General features: G+C 39.4%; 1 long non-coding RNA gene across 6 annotated transcripts in view; it reads right to left on the reverse strand.

Moving 5' to 3' along the window:
* The window catches only part of LOC112582250, a 374,767-nt gene that overhangs the window by 50,977 nt on the left and 307,528 nt on the right, over positions 1 to 16,262 (reverse strand). For 4 of the 6 annotated variants that reach the window (XR_006640545.1, XR_006640544.1, XR_006640543.1 and 1 more), the window contains one exon: positions 6,781 to 7,040. This is a non-coding gene — a long non-coding RNA (uncharacterized LOC112582250). Of the gene's footprint in view, positions 1 to 6,780; positions 7,041 to 9,323; positions 9,711 to 16,262 lie in introns of all 6 variants that reach the window. The other 2 variants (XR_006548194.2, XR_006548191.2) reach the window with 2 other exon arrangements.

Consider the following 16,262-nt stretch of genomic DNA (forward strand, 5'->3'; position numbering starts at 1 on the left):
CCAGGCAGGCCTGCAGAACAGTGAGAGAAACCAGAGTTCAATTCCTAGAACCAAAATCTTTTCTGTCTTCATTTCCCAGTGATACACACACAGAAGAGTGTATCACTTATAATACACTCTTCAGGGAAGGCACACTCCCAGAGAAGTAGAATTACAGTTACCTAACACCAAGATGATAGAAGTCTTAAGAGTTAAACCGAGTCTTGACTTAACTGATTGCCATGTGACCAATAAATTTGAATATGTCATTCTGTCTCTATTAACCTTTTTTTCCTTTATTTGAAAAAGTAGGGATATTTTTCTGCTAAATACTAGTTCTACTAATATTTTGATACAAATGTTTTTTTTTCCTTCCTTCCACCAGCCCCATCCCCCACCCACCCCAATCCACCTGGTGTGCTAATCCAGCCGAGTGGAGTTTATAATATTATGTTGCATTAAGGAAGGAAACAGACTTTTAACATCAAAAGCTGCCATAAATATATTCACAAGAGGCTCCTCTGCAGAAAGTGAAAGACTGTTCTCACCTGAGAAAACGCAACTGTGCCCTTCCCAATCAATGCTTCTGACCCCTTCTTTCTCCACCCTCCAGCACTGAAGTTTGGCTGCTGTATTTAATTGACTACCAGAGGCAGAAGAATGGGGGTACAAGGGGTGAGCACAAGGAGCTGTCATATCTCCAAAGACAGATATTGAGTCCAAGTTGAGTTATTCATGAAGGCTATCCAGAAGCAATGGTATTGAGCAAGTCTTGAAAGATAAGCTGAAATAGCCAGTGCCTATTATTCACCAAATACCATTTTAAGTAATTTATATATATTATTTCACTTAATCTCCCTGGCAAACTCTTTAGGATGGCACATTTGTAATTCACATTTTGCAGATGAAGAAACTGGGCAAGAGAAGTTAATTTAGACTCCTCTGAGTCTAACACCTCCTCACATGGAGTAAGTTGTAAGTGGGTTTGAGGCCTGAATCCAGAGACCACTCTCCCAAGATGATTTACTCTTAAGTGTAGAATTGCCCAGGTAATGCAGATCAATAAGCAACACTTAGAACCAGACATGGAACAATCAGTTCAGTTCAATTCTGTTGCTCAGTCGTGTCTGACTCTTTGCGAACCCATGGTCTGCAGCATGCCAGGCCTCCTTGTCCATCGCCAACTCCCAGAGTTCACTCAAACTCATGTCTAATGAGTAGATGATGCCATCCAATCATCTCATCCTCTGTCGTCCCCTTCTCCTCCCACCTTCAATCTTTCTCAGCATCAGGGTCTTTTCAAATGAGTCAGTTCTTCACAACAGGTGGCCAAAGTATTGGAGTTTCAGTTTCAACATCAGTCCTTCCAATGAACACCCAGGACTGATCTCCTTTAGGATGGACTGGGGTTGGATCTCCTTGTTGTCCAAGGGATTCTCAAGAGTCTTCTCCAACACTACAGTTCAAAACCATCAATTCTTCAGTGCTCCGCCTTCTTTATAGTCCAACTCTCACATCCATACATGACCACTGGAAAAACCAAAGCTTCGACTAGACAGAACTTTGTTGGCAAAGTAATGTCTCTGCTTTTCAATATGCTGTCTAGGTTGGTCATAACTTTCTTTCCAAGGAGGAAGCGTCTTTTAATTTCATGGCTGCAATCATCATCTGCAGTGATTTTGGAGCCCCTCATAAAAGTCTGTCACTGTTTCCATTGTTTCCTCATCGATTTTCCATGAAGTGATGGGACTGGATGCCTGATCTTAGTTTTCTGAGTGTTGAGTTTTAAGCCAACTGTTTCACTCTCCTCTTTCACTTTCATCAAGAGACTTTTTAGTTCTTCTTCACTTTCTGCCATAAGGGTGGTGTCATCTGCATATCTGAGGCTTATTGATATTTCTCCTGGCAATTTTGATTCCAGCTTATGCTTCATCCAGCATTTCTTATGATGTACTCTGCATATAAGTTAAATAAGCATGGAACAATGGACTGGTTCAAAATTGGGAAAGGAGTACATCAAGGTTATACTACCATCTGTTTACTTAATGTCTATGCAGAGTACATCATGTGAAATGCCAGAAGTTTGGATGAAGCACAAGCTGGAATCAAGATTACCAGGAGAAATATCAATAACCTCAGATATGCAGATGACACCACCCTTATGGCAGAAAGTGAAGAGGAACTAAAGAGCCTCCTAATGAAGGTGAAAGAGGAGAGTAAAAATGCTGGCTTAAAACATAACATTCAAAAAACTAAGATCATGGCACCTGGTACCATCACTTCATTGGCAAATAGATGGGGAAAAAGTAGAAACAGTAACAGATTTTATTCTCTTGGGCTCCAAAATCACTGTGATGGTGACTGCAGCCATGAAATTAAAAGACCACTTGCTCCTTTGAAGAAAAGCTATGACAAACATAGACAACATATTAAAGAGAAAATAATTTGCTGACAAAAGTCCATATGGTCAAAGCTATAGCTTTCCCAGTAGTCATATACAGATGAGAAAGTTGGACCATAAAGAAGCTGATCACTGAAGAATTTATGCTTTTGAACTGTGGTGCTGGAAAAGACTTGTGCGAGTCCCTTGGACAGCAAAGAAATCAAAACATCAATCCTAAAGGAAATCACCCTGAATACTCATTGGAACGACTGATGCTGAAGCTGAAACTTCAATACTTTGGCTATCTGATGCAAACAGCCAACTCATTGGAAAAGATCCTGATGCTGGGGAAGGAGAAGAAGATGGTGACCAAAGATGAGTTGGCTTGATGGCATCATCAACTCAATGTACAAGAGTTTAAGCAAGCTATAGGAGATAGTGAAGGACAGGGAAGCCTGGTGTGCTGCAGTCTATCGGGCTGCAAAGAGTTGGGCATGACTGAGCAACTGAATGACAATGACAGAGAGGTAGTTTGAACCAAAGGAGTCATGTGAGTAAAGGTGTGAAGGCATAAAAGATGATTTGTGTTCAGAGAGCTTAAATTTGGGGGAAGTATACAGGAGAAGCTATTGAAAAGTAACCTAGAGCCAGGTTCAGAAATGCTGTGATTTGCTGACTTACAAATAACTGGATAACTTTTCATATTAACTGATTTACTTTCCATGCCCTCTCCCCATCTAATGACTGCTCATCCAGTTATTTCTCCTTATCTGCCGGACCATGAGGCATCAGTCGTCCTGAGAACCTCTGGATTATTGCCATTTCTCAACATAGAAATTACTTATGGCATAAGATTCTTACCAGGAAAAAAAACAAACAAACTTGGACTAATCCTAGTTAAGAAAAGGTCTCCTCTGGAAATACAAACTATTCCACAGGTTGAGGAAAGGGACAGGGAGGAAAGTAGGGATGATATAAACTGTGGTTGGGGTGGGTGTTTTCTGAGAAATAGGTGAATATACCTGCAAATCACATCAAGTCTAGAGCACCAGCAAGATCCACAGTTGCCAACTACCCAGCAATGAAAAAGGGCAGTAGCACGGATACAGCTTCACGGAACATCTAGATAGAGCTTGGCTGAGCACATTTCCAGGAATCCCAGAATGGAACCAGGTAAAGGCCATCCATGAGGCCAAGAGCTGGCCTGGAAAGGTCTTGGGTTTGCAATAAGGAGAAAGCAGCAATAAAATGCATTTATTTTGGAGCAGAGGTTCCATGAGTGACTGAAGTGTCAGTAGATGTCACTGTGAAAAGTGAAAGTGAAGTCGCTCAGTCATGTCTAACTCTTTGGATGGATGCTAACAACCTGAACCAGACTCCTCTTGCCCCATTCACCTCACACCATACATTCTTAATACTAGGTATTCCTTTCTCAAGGATTGAATTTAGGGATGGGAGACTATTTGATGTGGATTTAATTTTCAATACAGAGTGAAACGAAGCTTAAATGGAGAAGAATTTCAGTTATAGAAAAATTAAATTCCTTATCACCTTAATTTGTAACTTGGCTCATGCCTACTGCATACCAAAGTTTTATTGTATATATGTACATGTGTGTATTTATCTGCAATATATAAGCAAACTGAAAGTGTGCACTCTGAGTGGAATTAAAAAGGAACAATCAACTAGGGGAGATTAGGAGGAACTAGAAAGATGGTAACAATAACCCTGTGTATGAGACAGCAAAAGAGACACTGATGTATAGAATAGTCTTATGGACTCTGTGGGAGAGGGAGAGGGTGGGAAGATTTGGGAGAATGGCATTGAAACATGTATGATATCATGTATGAAACGAGTTGCCAGTCCAGGTTCAATGCACAATACTGGATGCTTGGGGCTGGTGCACTGGGATGACCCAGAGGGATGGTATGGGGAGGGAGGAGGGAGGAGGGTTCAGGATGGGCAACACATGTATACCTGTGGCGGATTCATTTTGATATTTGGCAAAACTAATACAATTATGTAAAGTTTAAAAATAAAATTAAAAAAAAAAAAAGGAGGAACTAGAAAAGGGAGGAAGCAGTAACACTGGGATGGGGAGAACCAACTTCTATGTAATAAGCAGATTTTTTCTCATAAATGGACTATATAATAATCGGCTGAACTGAACTGAATAATATTACAAATATTTATACACACTTATTTACTCACTTTCCAAACATAAGTGCTTATTTTTTGTCACAACTTCTGTGAATGATGACTGAAGGGCATTTTCCATTTTCTTTCCATTTGTGGCCTGCTCATTCCACATGTGAATTTGCTACAGACAATGATTCTAGTCCTTTCTTGGACTGGTCCTGAGTACACTGTCCTCAGGGTGGTTTAAATATTCAGATCGTCATTGCTCAACAGATTCCAAGCAATTCAGGAGCAGGCATTCTGCTTTTCAATTTCTTCTGAACTCTGCACAATTGCCTCACCCAGTAATGTACTCTATTGTGATAATTCAATTTATAACATGCTTCTCTGAAGTTTTCAATTGTGTTTACTTCATTTACGTTTTTCCAAATTTAGGAACATTAAGCAGATACTTTGATTTGGTTCTGAATTGCAAAATCAGTACCACGTTTGCCAACACTGAGGACCTTAAGACTTTTATATTAATCCTCACTTCATTTTACTATATTCATATATTTTTATCAGTATTTGAATAATTATTTTCTATTTCTTTGATGTATGTTCTAATTGGTACCCTATGATGACATTGCAATGAAGGGTATCCAAGCTATTTATCTTGTCTAGGATCAATTTCCTCATTTCTAAAGTATAAATATTAAGACTAATTATTAACTAATACTAACATGGCACTCTGCACTGTCCCTAGTTTTGTTCCAAGCACTTTAAAAATATTAATTTAGGATCTACACTTTATAAAGAAGCAAAGCAAGGGCACAAACATAAAGTAACTTGTTCAAGGCCACACAGCTAGTAAGTCATAAACCAGAGCTGAGCCCATGCTCTTAGCCATTACACAATGCTGCCGGTCCAGTTAAAAATGCTTGGACAGAAAACAACAAAATTCTGTAAAGCAATTATCCTTCAATTAAATAATGAATTTAAATGCTTAGACTTTAAATCCATGCACAAGTTCAACAGACATGATTTCTACTTGTAAGGTGCTGACAATTTAAATCAGTACTTAAAAAACTAACACTTAAAGGTACTGACAATTTAGTATAAATATTATAATCAAATGATCAGTAATATTCACCTGTTTCAACTCACCACTTATGAAAATTTTTCAAAACACTTACAATACATTTAGCAGAAATTGAACCTTATATGTGGGATTATTATAACTATACACTAAAGACACTCTAAAAAGCTTGCTAACCATTTGTTGGTCCACAGAAAACTTATCACTTGTCACATCAGCCCATGGGCACACACCAGGGGTCCCAAAAGGGTCTGGATAAAACTAAAAGATAATAGTTTTTATTTGCCAGCTTCCCATCTTTTAACACCACCCCTGCTGGCTCAGACGGTAAAGTGTCTGTCTACAATGTGGGAGCCCCAGGTTCAATCCCTGGTTTGGGAAGATCCCCTGGAGAAGGAAGTGGCAATCCACTCCAGTACTATTGCCTGGAAAATCCCATGGACAGAGGAGCCTGGTAGGCTACAGTCCATGGGGTCGCAAAGAGTCAGACACGACTGAGCGACTTCACTTCCAGCAGCAGCTACGCTTTTGGACACCTCCGATAAGCACAAAGAACTGTCTTATGCTCACTGTGCTATGAGTGAAATTTGCCACTTAAATTAAAAATTTGCATTCACACAGCACCTGACTTCAGTGTTTCAGACTTCCAAAGTTGAGTATCTCTGAAAGAAGGAAATGTAGAGGCAGACAATGTGCTAACACACAATCAGCAACCACTTTATGGGGAGGCCTTGCAAAAATGACAGAAGCTGGGAAATTCTCCACCTCATACTAAGAGGAAACCTACAATTGTCACATAAAAAAGCAGAAGGTAATAAGCTAGGACTACTTCAAGAAGCTTTGCATCTCGATGTAAAGTGGCTCGGACACACTGGTTTAAGAATTTTGATATTTTAAATTCTAATCGTAAAAACTCACAATTTTTGAGAATTTGTAAGTGTTAGTATTCTGACAACATCATGTATTTTCTTTCTCAAAAGGGTCCTAGCAGGCAGAACCTACCAGTACCCCACTTTTTCCCCAGTGCTCCATTTGAGATGTGGCAATAGAGGCTGAGAGAGTAGTTTTCTTAAGTTCCCATATTAGTCACATTCAGTGGCTGAATCTGTGTTATTTCCTTAAGCGAGTTCTAGTTATCTATTGCTTCATAACAAACCTCCACAAAACACAGTGCCTTAAAATGACCATTTTGTTTACTCACATGTTGGTGGGTCAGGAGTGTGCAAAGGGCTTGGAGGGTTCCTCTTTGATCCCTGAGGCCTCCTCTGGAGCAGCACAGGACAGAGAAACCTCTTCCTTAGTGATTTCTTCACTCAAACCCGTGGCCTCCATACTTCTTGTCTCTGGCCAACATTGCATCACATCATCCATAGCGTCTCGATACGGTTCAGGTTTCTCACTGGGCTGCAGGCTAAACAGTCTTATTTCTTAATGGACACTGCCTTTTAAGAGCCAATATTCCTAGAGAGAAGGAGCAAAATCTGGCAATCCCTTTATAAGTCTACAACTACCTTTTACAAGTAGGTCTGAACACTGCTTCTACCACTTTCTAAAGATCAAAGCCATCCAAAGTCAGAAGAAAGATAGGCCACACCTGTTGGTTGTAGGAGTGTTGATATATTGGCAGCCATATTTAATCAAGTAAGCATTTGCAAGGGGCACTGGGGCTGGGGACATTTGAAGCCTCCTTTAAGATAGAAAGCGAAGTTGGCTGCCTCATGTGCACGTGAATGGATGTTGAGAATGGGCTGAAAGCTCAGCTGAGTCTTTTGACCTGTGCGACCCCAAGCAGAATCTCACTATGTTAGAGAAAGAGTCCTACCAACTCTCATTCTGAGATACAGGGACAGAACTGCACAGCTCTACCTCAATCTATTTGTCAAACTATTCATTAAGAACAGCTGAGTCATGGGGAAACAAGTTCACCTCTTAATATGAGGTGGAACATTTCCCAATTTCTATCATGGTTGCAAGGTCTACTCATAAAGTGGTTTATTACACTTTGTCTGTGTTTCTTCCTATCAGACAGCATGGCTTTCATTACTAGCTGTGGATTGCATGCAATGGAAGGTATGGTTGATTGCATTCCAGAATGAGTGATGTCTCCAACTGAGGGGATCCTTAGCAGAGATATGTCAGATCACATGAAATGGCTAATTTTCAACCAACTCTGACTAATGAAAACTGCAATTTCATATGATTCAACTTAATATTTTACGTGTCCTTCTGCATTGAACTGTGTAGTAAAAAAAGAGACTTTATATAAATAACTAGTAGATTTAAAAAGAAAATTGGGCTATCTTAACTTTTAGAGACAGAGGTCATTTAATGCTAGGTCAGGATTGCCAGACCAACATTTTTATCTTCTGGGTACTTATATCCTTTAGTTTAGATTCCTGAAGCCCTTTCTGGCATTGATTCTCTGAGTTTATGAGGCCAACACTTATATTTGGTGAATACTTGTAAAGGCCTGCTTGCCAACCTTATCCCCAAGGGAGGGAATAAGGTCAATTCCCTGTGTCAATAGCAGTGAAAGTGTTCTCTTTTATACCAAATCTTTTACTTTTCTTTGTGACTTTCCTAGTGTTGCTCCCCACTTGAAGGACCAGTCTTACAATTTACTTCTAACTGAAAAGCTTTTCAATAATAGATTCCCCTGTGAAGCTCCCCACAGCTCTTAAAATGAGGGAAGAGAGCCAAACCTCAAAGCTTGAAGCTGACTACTTGCTGATGTAGTATATTTTGGGAAGGGATTATTATGTGTCAATAACTCTTACACTATGGTTTGTGTGGTATGAAACATTCAACAGATGTAAATTAGTAATAGCAATGTGATAATGACTATAATTCTTTGGCCTTGTATTTCTATTACTTAAATAGCATTAATTGAAGCAAATATGCTTTCTCTCATACCTTAGAAGTGTAAAATATTTAATAACATGTGGTTCAAGACACCACAGTGTCTTTGGTCTCTGGTGTCCAAGAGACCAAGTCTCTAAGAGATAAAGTCTCGTGCATTGTGGTGAGGTTCTAAATCTTAACATTGGGAGTGTGGGGATTTTACTTGCTATTTGAAATACCATAATCTGATACTAATATTTCTGACTCTAGAACACCAGGGTAGACAAAACAACGTGGGAATTGGAGTGAAAGAGATTGTCTTTCTCAGTGGTATCCTACAGTGGCTTACAGGAGGGTGTGAACTCGTGATATCTAAGAACAGAGGGCTGCTGACTAACATCAGTTCTGTCTTTAAGGAAGTCTGGGCTCTGCGTGATGTTTGGGCTGAGATACAAAACAATTTCTCTATTTTCCCAAATAGTTCACCCCTCCCTAATTATAGCCCTTAGACAAATGTTTTGTTACCATCAGAAAGCAGGCAAAGCAGGAAGGAAATAATCAGGCATTTTCACTTAGAACATTGAACGTTAATACCATCTTTCCTCTTGCTAACAGACCTTTCAATTTTACTTCTTACATGTTTTAAGTGTGATCAATTTTACCTTTCAAGATATTACTCCTCATCCATAAAATTACACAAAAATTGCCATAAACAAGCTGACTGAAAAGGAACAATCATTGTAAATTAAAAAAAAAAAACCTTCATGTTTATAGAAATAATAAAGCCCATGCAGTACTTCTTTTAAAGATCTTGCTCTAAACAAACTGAATTATTCATGCATAGAATTGTACAGCATTAGAACACCTGTTTTCAATCATGCATAATGTAAAATCACTCATTACCTCACAAGAGCCTCTACATCTCCAGCAATCAAATGGCATTGAAACAGCAAAACAGGTGCCTGGCAGGTGGATCCAAGCAGATGTTTTGGGCTTGCATGCCTTTTCTTGTACAGGTGTGATGCTCTTGTTTTCAACTGCATAATTGCCATTTAAATAGGTAATATTTAATTCTTATGTACTTTAATATTTATTTTTGCTTCTTCAATTCCTCTCCCACTTTGCTACTGCCTGGGCCTGAGGTGGATTTGAAAGCTTTTAGGACCCTGTAAGGTGGAGAGATGCCAGTTGAAGGTGCAATTCTACTGTCCTAGGCTTTTATAATGAAGGGACTGTCCGTGCAAAGTAGCTTCTGATGAGCTTGTGGAGTTTCAGCAGCGTGCCTAACAACTGAATAGGAAAGAAAAAGTTACTTTCCCTTGTTAGGTATAATCCAAAAGTCATATTTAACCATTTCTTCCTTGCATACCATGAATTTTAAATGAAGTCAATGCAAACTATGAGTGCAAATCAGAAAGAGAACATCTTTTTTCAGCTGCTGATACACAATTTATTGAACTTCTGCAAAAAGAGCTCTGTGTGTATCTTCCTTGCGAGGCATCAAAATGCATTTGCTTAAGCATGTTTTACTAAAACATCTTTAAGTCTCAGCTGGAAATAGGGTTTTCACTTCGTACTAGATTTATCCAATACAAATTCATCCAAGCAGAATAAGTAATGCAGCCTTCAACAGGGGTTGTCGCAGGCACCTTATTTCCCTGTCTGTCTGTATCTTTCTTTCTTTCTTTCTTTTTTTAATAATCAACAAATTTAGCATCAGTGGAAGGTGCTATATTGAAAGCTGCAGAGACAGAAAACTTTATTTTTTGAGAACAGGTGCAGCATGAATTTCTATGGTGTCCCATCAATGCTGTCATTCTCTGTAAATCTCTGTGCCTGTTTCAGCCACCGGTTTACAGTGAGTTAGGCTAACAGAGTAGAATTACAAGTCCATTCTGCTGACAGAGTTGAAGGTTGGTCACCCATATATTTCTCACAAACACACAAAAAAGTATAAATCTTTGACATGTTATACTATATAATCTATTTTGGGGATAACCTAGGCAAAAATGTTCAAATATTTCTATGTAAAGAGAACAATGGTTTCAGTCACCCAAATATTGTGTTAACCCCATTCAAGTATGTAGATATTTCTAAGAATCCAGGTATGTGGAATCATCCATGTGGACCAAATACCCAGAGATCTGGGTCTCTCTCCTTTCTCTCCCCCTTTCCAAGATGTTTGTCTCTGTGCAGATATGGCCATGATATTACCCATATAGTGCTCTTTCCTGGAGAAGGGAATGACTACCTGTTGCAGTATTCTTGCCTGGAGAATTCCATGGACAGAGGAGCCTGGCAAGCTATCGTCCATGGGGTTGCAAAGAGTCAGACATGACTGCGCAACTAACATGAACAGAGTTCTTTCAAATGAAAATATCCTAAAATGAATGAAGAAATAATCATATTGTAGCTGTTACTGCTTAAAGTGCTGTTCTTGTTTAGTTTCTAAGTTGTGTTTGACTCTGTAGCTCACCAGTATCCTCTGTCCATGGGATTTCCCAGGCAAGAATACTGGAGCAGGTTACCATTTCCTTCTCCAGGGGATCTTCCTGACCCAAGGATTCAACTCACCTCTTCTGCATTGCACGCAGATTCTTTACCGCTGAGCCACCTGGGAAGCCCACTTAAGGTGTTAACATATTTAAACTAAGGTAATGGATTTTTGAAGCCAGATCACAAAGTTAACTCACAGGTGTTGTCTTTTCACCTAAGCGTTACTGAAAACTTACCATATATATATATGGCACACTGTGCTATACAGTAGGTCCTTACTGGTTATCAATCTGATATATAGTAGTGTGTCTATATTAATCCCAAATTCCTATTTTCCCATCCTCTTCCCCTTTAGTAACCATAACTTTGTTTTCTATGTCTGTGAGTCTATTTGTGTTTTGTAAATAAGTTAATTTGTATCTTTTTTTTTTAAGATTCCACATGAGTGATATCCTATGCTATTTGTGTTTCTCTAACTTATTTACCTTAGCAATGGTAATCTCTAAGTCCATCCATGTTTCTGCAAATGGCATTATTTCATTCTTTTTTTTTAATGGCTGGATAATATTCCATTACACACACAAACACACACAGATATATCACATGCTCTTTAAGGGATGAAATATTTTAAATTGATAATTACATTGTATTGACTGGAAACATATGAACAAGCAAATAAAACATTTAATGCATTACTAATGAATTGTTTCATTTCTAAAGAAAGTACTGCCCTGGAATCTATTCAAAGATAGTAAGGGTTGTAGTCAGAGTAGCTCCCACAAAATTTCTAGACTTCAAGGATTAGAAAGCAATTTCCATTCTCCACTAATCACTGTTTTCAGCAGAACTTGACAAATTATCTTGTGCAGTAACTGCCTGTTTGATATAATTCCTTTCTTACTGGTCTGCTTTCAGGAGTCTCAGGACACCCTCCACTGTGGTGGAGGACAGGAGAAAGAAATATTCAAATGTATAGTAAGAAGTTATGGAAAACTGATATAAATCTCACTTGCTTAGAAGGCAACCAATGTCCAAGCAAGTCTTAGCTCAGAAAACTAGACAAATTTCTTTTTTCTAGAAACTAATATACACAGAGCATTGAGGAGGATGCAGCAAATAGGTGCAGAACTATTTGAAAAAAAAATTTTAATCTCTAGCTTAATTTGACACTCCAAAGCCAAAATATCTCAACATATTATGTAAAAAATAGTATTTCCTGGGATCCAAGCACCAAGAAGTCCAGTCTCAAAGAAGACCTTTGTTAACCTCACAATCTTAATTTTATTAGAACTCTGCTACCAAGTAAAATATCCTTTAAAATTGACACTTCTGAAGGAGGGCATGGCAACCTACTCCAGTATTCTTGCCTAGAGAATCCCCAAGGACAGAGGATCCTGGCAAGCTACAGTCCATGGGGTCGCAAAGAGTCGGACATGACACAGTGACTAAGCATACACCAAGTAAAATTCCCTTTAAAATTGACAATAAAAGGCCTACAACATTTAAAAACAAAATTTATTAAATATGGAAGTTGTTTTAAAATGATATTAAAATGTATTTCATAGTTGAGTACATTTTGGAGGAAGTAAAAATTGATGGTAACCATGAGACTGATGAGATTCCCAGGTGGTGCTAGTGGTAAAGAATCTGCCTGCTAATGCAGGAGACACAAGAAACATAGATACTTGGGTTGGGACGATCCTCTGGAGTAGGAAGTAACAACCCACTCCAGTATTCTTGCCTGGAAAATTCTATGGACAGGGGATCCTGGTAGGGCTACAGTCCATGGGGTTGCCAAGAATTGGACATGACTAAGCACAGCACACACATCACACACACACACACTGGATTCATAATATGTAACCTGGCTACCTTTCTTCAAGCACCAGAAGCCACAGGGAATCTTCTGTCCTTATGACAACTGCAACACTGGGTTGGCCCCACATCTCACTTGTAACTCCATGGAGGCTCCATGAGTTCTCCAAAGTTGACACTCCCCTCTCTGTTCAAGGCTCTGAGGATAAATTTCTGCCGGACCTCTAGCTTCATTAATTATTTCACCTCCACATTTTCCCCTTCTAACTGTCTTTCCCAGGACTCAACTTTCCCCAAAGCAGTGCCAGCTTTAGGTGTTTTATCTTTCTTGGCAAACAATGAATATCTACAAACTTGTAGTGCTGGAACTGAGTAATTGTACGTGTACAGTACTACAGTTTTTCAGTATCTGTTACAGATACATGCTCATGGCCTTTTCTACATCACTCATATAAAAATATCTAGAAGCTAACCAAGGTCAATATTTTTCTGCAATTTTAATTTATTTTCATAAGCATTATTTCTCAACATTCATTTTCCTAAAACCTACTTTTACAATCTTTAAGTCCCAAGAGAGTCATTTCAACTTTTGAGGGAACTTTGTTTTCCTCAAAAAACAAAGCTAGGGGACCTGCAAAACCTTGTCCATAAACTGGAAAAAAAACACTCCAGGTAACAGATTTTCAGCATCTTCTAGAAAATTGATGGTCAACGACAGCATGTCAAGTCAATCGAAATTATAACTAATGTATGAAGTTAAATGCATACTAACTATAGTATTTAGCTATCTAGGCCCATTCCTTCAAGATTCTAATTCCTGTACAGTTCATTAAATGGGTCATTGTCTTCCCCATCTCCTATTCCTCTTATCAGTTCAGTTCAGTGGCTCAGTCATGTCTGACTTTTGCGACCCCATGAACCACAGCACGCCAGGCCTCCCTGTCCATCACCAACTCCCGGAGTTCACAAAAACTCATGTCCATTGAGTCGGTGATGCCATCCAACCAGCTCATCTTCTGTCATCCCCTTCTCCTCCTGCCTTCAATCTTTCCCCGCATCATGGTCTTTTCAAATGAGTCAGCTCTTCGCAACAGGTGGCCAAAGTATTGGAGTGTCAGCTTCAACATCAGTCCTTCCAATGAACACCCAGGACTGATCTCCTTTAGGATGGACTGGTTGGATCTCCTCATAGTCCAAGGGACTCTCAAGAGTCTTCTCCAACACCACAGTTCAAAAGCATCAATTCTTCAGCACTCAGCTTTCTTTATACTCCAACTCTCACATCCATACATGCTGCTGCTACTATGTTGCTTGTGTCCAACTCTGTGTGACCCCATAGATGGCAGCCCACCAGGCTCCCCCGTCTCTGAGATTCTCCAAGCAAGAACACTGGAGTGGGTTGCCATTTCCTTCTCCAATGCATGAAAGTGGAAAGTGAAAGTGAAGTCACTCAGTTGTGTCTGACTCTTAGCAACCCCATGGACTGCAGCCTACCAGGCTCCTCCATCCATAGGATTTTCCAGGCAAGAGTAACTGGAGTGGGGTGTCATTGCCTTCTCCACACATCCATACATGATTACTGGAAAAGCCACAGTCTTGACTAGATGGACCTTTGTTGGCAAAGTAATATCTCTGCTTTTCAATATGCTGTCTAGGTTGGTCATAACTTTCCTTCCAAGAGGAAGCATTTTTTAATTTCATGGCTGCAATCACCATCTACAGCGATTTTGGAGCCCCCAAAAATAAAGCCTGACACTGTTTCCCCATCTATTTGCCATGAAGTGATGGGACCGGATGCCATGATCTTAGTTTTCTGAATATTGAGCTTGAAGCCAATATTTCACTTTCCTCTTTCACTTTCATCAAGAGGCTTTTAATTCCCCTTCACTTTCTGCCATAAGGATGGTGTCATCTGCATATCTGAGCTTATTGATATTTCTCCTGGCAATTTTGATTCCAGCTTGTGCTTCCTCCAGCCCAGCGTTTGTCATGATGTACTCTGCATATAAGTTAAATAAGCAGGGTGACAATATACAGCCTTGACATACTCCTTTTCCTATTTGGAACCAGTCTGTTGTTCCATGTCCAGTTCTAACTGTTGCTTCCTGACTTGCTTCCTGACCTTGAGGTTTCTCAAGAGGCAGATCAGGTGGTCTGGTATTCCCTTTCAGAATATCTCTTTCAGAATTTCCCACAGTTGATTGTGATTCACACAGTCAAAGGCTTTGGCATAGTCAATAAAGCAAAAATAGATGTTTTTCTGGAACTCTCATGCTGTTTCCATGATCCAGCAGATGTTGGTAATTTGATCTCTGGTTCCTCTGCCTTTTCTAAAACCAGCTTGGACATCTGGAAGTTCATGGTTCACGTATTGCTGAAGCCTGGCTTGGAGAATTTTGAGCATTACTTTACTAGTGTGTGAGATGAGTGCAATTGTGTGGTAGTTTGAGCATTCTTTGGCATTGCCTTTCTTTGGGATTGGAATGAGAACTGACCTTTTCCAGTCCTGTGGCCACTGCTGAGCTTTCCAAATTTGCTGGGATATTGAGTGCAGCACTTTCACAGCATCATCTTTCAGGATTTGAAATAGCTCCACTGGAATTCCATCACCTCCACTAGCTTTGTTCGTAGTGATGCTTCCTAAGGCCCACTTGACTTCACATTCCAGGATGTCTGGCTCTAGGTGAGTGATCACACCATTGTGATTATCTGGGTCATGAAGATTTTTTGGTACAGTTCTATGTATTCTTGCCACCTCTTCTTAATATCTTCTGCTTCAGTTAGGTCCATACAATTTCTGTCCTTTATTGAGCCCATCTTTGCATGAAATATTCCCTTTGAATCTCTAATTTTCTTGAAGAGATCTCTAGTCTTTCCCATTCTGTTGTTTTCCTCTATTTCTTTATTGATCACTGAGGAAGGCTTTCTTATCTCTCCTTGCTATTCTTTGTAACTCTGCATTCAGATGCTTATATCTTTCCTTTTCTCTTTTGCTTTTCACTTGTCTTTTCACAGGTATTTGTAAGGCCTCCTCAGACAGTCATTTTGCTTTTTTGCATTTCTTTTTCTTGGGGATGGTCTTGATCCTTGTCTCCTGTACATTGTCACAAACCTCCATCCATAGTTCCTCAGGCACTCTATCAGATCTAGTCCCTTAAATCTATTTCTCACTTCCACTGTATAATCATAAGGGATTTGATTTAGGTCATACCTTAATGGTTTAGTGGTTTTCCCCACTTTCTTCAATTTCTATTATACCTGGATGGAATTATAGTCATTGACACATTGCTATTACTAATTTGCATTCATTGACTGTTTCATACCATACAAAACATAGTATAAGAGTCACTGACAAATAATAATCCCTTCCTAAAATAGTTGCCACTTCAGAAGTAGTCAGTTCTCAGCTTTGAAGTATGCCTCTCTTCCCTCATTTTAAGTGCTGCAGGGAGCTTCACAGGGGAAGCTGGAAGGAGGATGCCAGTTAATTGTTTGCAGGTAGTGTGGTCATTCACAGTGGACAGTTTGAAT

The sequence above is a fragment of the Bubalus bubalis genome, chromosome 2, assembly GCF_019923935.1.
Source record: "Bubalus bubalis isolate 160015118507 breed Murrah chromosome 2, NDDB_SH_1, whole genome shotgun sequence".
Classification (NCBI taxonomy): Eukaryota; Metazoa; Chordata; class Mammalia; order Artiodactyla; family Bovidae; genus Bubalus; species Bubalus bubalis.